The sequence below is a fragment of the Lepus europaeus genome, chromosome 7 (genome assembly GCF_033115175.1).
Source record: "Lepus europaeus isolate LE1 chromosome 7, mLepTim1.pri, whole genome shotgun sequence".
Classification (NCBI taxonomy): domain Eukaryota; kingdom Metazoa; phylum Chordata; class Mammalia; order Lagomorpha; family Leporidae; genus Lepus; species Lepus europaeus.
In genome coordinates, this window is record NC_084833.1 from 3547565 (window position 1) to 3550902 (window position 3338).

General features: G+C 64.7%; 1 long non-coding RNA gene across 2 annotated transcripts; it reads left to right on the top strand.

The window, feature by feature from the left end:
• The first annotated feature begins 193 nt into the window (after positions 1 to 193).
• Positions 194 to 2845, top strand: LOC133764077 (uncharacterized). 2 transcript variants are annotated; one of them, XR_009866432.1, is made up of 4 exons: positions 194 to 520; positions 1381 to 1638; positions 2190 to 2323; positions 2772 to 2845. It is a non-coding gene; the product is annotated as an uncharacterized LOC133764077 (long non-coding RNA). The 2 variants fall into 2 exon arrangements; XR_009866431.1 differs by having other exon boundaries at positions 1381 to 2323.
• Positions 2846 to 3338: the final 493 nt, after the last annotated feature.

A 3338-nucleotide genomic window follows, 5' to 3' on the forward strand; every position in this document is an offset into this window, starting at 1 on the left:
GAGGACCTCCGCGCGCCCGCGCGCCCCGCCACTGCGCATGCGCGGGGCCCGGGAGGCGGTGCGCCCGCGCCGAGTCGCCGGGGATGCCCTTCCCCGCAGCCAATGAGAACGGAGAGCTCTGCGCGGGGCGGGGCCTCCTGGATCCCGCCCCCCGGGGGGTGGAGCCCGGTTTCTGGCCGCTCCGGCGCCCCGAGCAGGTTCCTGGCTTGGCACTGGGAGCTCACATGTGGCTGCTTAGGGACGCAGGCCCTCGGGGTTCCCCCAGGAACGCAACCCCTGGAGCCTCCGAGACCTTCTGTTACTCTGGGGGCGGGGCCCGGGCGCACAGGGCGGGGCCCAAATGGAGCTTGAGCCTACCCCTCTGATAAGGAAGGCAGAGAACCGCCTATAACCAAGGTGAAAGTCTGCAACGCCCAGGACATCGGGCGGGCTCCCAGCGTGAACAGGTCGGGGTCTTCCAACAGCCCCCAGAAAACAGCCCGGAACGCTGACATGGTGCCAGACGGGCTGACAGCTCAAGGTAGGGCACGCTGTGAAGACGTGCACGCTCTGTACACTGTCTACACCGGGATCAAAGGGATTCGTGTCTTTATTTGAAAGGCAGAGTTACAGAGAGAGAGAGGTCTTCCATCCACTAGTTCACTCCAAACGGCCACAATGGCTGGGGCTGGGCCAGCAGAAGCCAGGAGCCAGGAGCTTCTTCCGGGTCTCCCACGCGGGTGCAGGGGCCCAAGCACTTGGTCCATCTTCCGCTGCTTTCCCAGGCCACAGCAGAGAGCTGGATCGGAAGAGGAGCAGCCGGGACTAGAAAGGGAAGCCGGCATCGCAGGCGGAGGCTTTACCCGCTGCGCCACAGCACTGGCCCCAAACCTCGTTTTTAATTAGAGGTTTGCAGAGCTGTTTGAAGCCCCCGCGTGCCTACAGTGCCTGCATCTGTGTTCCCCTGCTGCAGGTCAGGATGACCGAAACTCCCACGCACTCCCTGCCTCGCCCCTGGAGGTCAGAAGTCCAGCGGCTCCCCTGGGCTGCAGTCCAGGGGCCTAAGTCTAAAGTGCCGGCTGCTCTGAGCTCCTGGGCGGGGACGGCAAATCCGCTGTGAGACTCCTTCGGGATGCTTGGGCGAGGGCAGAGGTCCAGGGGCTGTGGAGGCGTCCTCGGCGCCCAGAGACCCCGCACTCCTCCCCTGGGCCCCTCACCAGCGCCAGCGAGTGGGTGGACTCCCGCCGGCGCCTCGCAGGGGAAGCCTACGCTGCCCGTCTCTCAGGCCCCTCCTGCCACGTCTCTGCGTCTCTGCGTTGTCTCCCCGTGGCGGGGGGAGCCCAAGGCGGCACAGCACTGACCGTCCTCACCGTCTTTCTTCATTTTCATTTGTATTCGAAGGGCAGAGATGCTGCACCGGCTGCTTCACCCCCAGATGTCTGCAGCAGCTGAGCCGGGAGCCAGGCGCTCCGGCCCAGTCTCCCGTGGGCGGCAGGGGCCCAGCCACTTGAGCCGGCGCCTGCAGCTCGCAGGTGTGCGCGAGCAGGAAGCTGGACTGGGACCGTGGACGGCTGGACCAGACGTGCTTGTCTTCCTCTAAGAGAAGAATTTCCGACGTGGGACAGACAGGGGTGTGAGCGAGCCCAAGAAGCGAGCCAGGTGGGCCGACGGACGGGCCGATGGATGGGCTGACAGATGGGCCGACGGACGGGCCGACAGGCGTTAGAGAGCCCTGAGCACAGGCTGGACTTGTAATCGTGTGGGCGCACGGCTTCGGCCCCCCTCCCCTAATGGGGCTGTTGCTGGGCGAGGGTCTTCTGGGCCTGGGTGTGTGTGAGATCCTCCGGGGGCTTCACCCAAGCGGCACACTGGACCCAACAGCCCCTGGGTACAGGACTGGGAGGATCCTCCCAGAATGCCCCGGGGCTGGACTCGGACTCACCCAGGGAGGCTATCAGGCCAGGGCAAGACTTCGGATGCCAAGGCCAGCTTCTAGGCCTCGTCCCCCGCTCAGCGTCAGCCCGGCTCACGCACACAGGCTAACACCACCCTGCCACCTAACACAGCCGGGTGCAGACTCAGGCCCCTGTGCCGGGTGCACCAAACAGCCACCCCAACACCATTGTTCGGGAGTGAATTCCTGCACCAGGTCCCCGCTAGGCCACACTGAAAATCAAAGCGGAGTCCCCGGAACAACATTGGCCTTGCAGGTAGGACACTCGCGCCCGGATCCGAGGGCTGAAGTCGTACCCGGCCCTGCTCCTGGCTCCTGGCTCTGGCCTGGCCCCGCCGCAGCTATTGCAGGCATTTGGGGAATGAACTCTGCCTCTCCAAGGAAAACTAAGTAAGTGGAATCACTCATACTAAAGTCCAGCGTTCACCTGAAACTTATGGGGGCTTTGGAGAAACAGGAGAGAGAGAGGAGGGAGAGGGGAGAGGGAGAGGGAGAGGGAGAGGGAGGGAGGGAGAGAGAGAGGAAGAGAGAGAGAGGGGAGAGAGAGGGAGAGAGAGGGGAGAGGGAGAGAGAGAGAGGAGAGAGAGGGAGGGAGGGAGGGAGGGAGAAAGAGAGAGGAGGGAGGGAGGGAGGGAGAGAGAGAGAGGGAGGGAGAGAGAGGGAGGGAGGGAGGGAGAGAGAGGAACAAGCGAGCAGCCGGAGCTCCCAGGCGGGGAAGTCCCCCTCTTTAATCCTTGCAAAAGGAAGCGGATGTCCTCCAAGCCGCTGCCTGTCTGTCCCTGTCTCCCGTCCCCAACCTGAATGACCTCTCGGCGCCCGCCTGCTGTGCTCTCTCCAGGCCTCCCTCAGCTCCCCGGGACCTGCAGTTGTTGGGGTGAGCGCACCCAACTCCGGAACAGGAAGGAAACCAGCACCAGACCTTGAACCAGACTTGGTGTGAACCTGTGCTCTGGCCAGGGAGAGGGACACCGGCCCCGCCCCGCCCCGGCTCGCCCCACCCCAAACCGGCTCCGCCCCCGGCCCCACGCAGCCCCACCCCCTGGCCAGCACTGCCCAGGGCTTCAGGACCTCGGGAAGCCAGTCCTCTGGCCTTTGTCCATCTGTGTCCAGATCATTGCGCTCAGCTCAATGTCCTCCTGCTCCATCCGCGTCACGGCAGGCGTCAGAATCTCCTGCCTGCGGCCAGCCCTGAGGCGTGGTGGGTAGAGCTGCCGCCTGCAGTGCAGGCATCCCACAATGGGCGCTGGTTCGAGTCCCGGCTGCTCCACTTCCCATCCAGCTCTCTGCTGTGGCCTGGGAAAGCAGTAGAAGATGGCTCAAGTCCTTGGGCCCCTGCACCCACGTGGAGACCTGGGAGAAGCTCCTGGCTCCTGGCTTTGGATCGGCCCAGCTCCAGCCGTTGAGG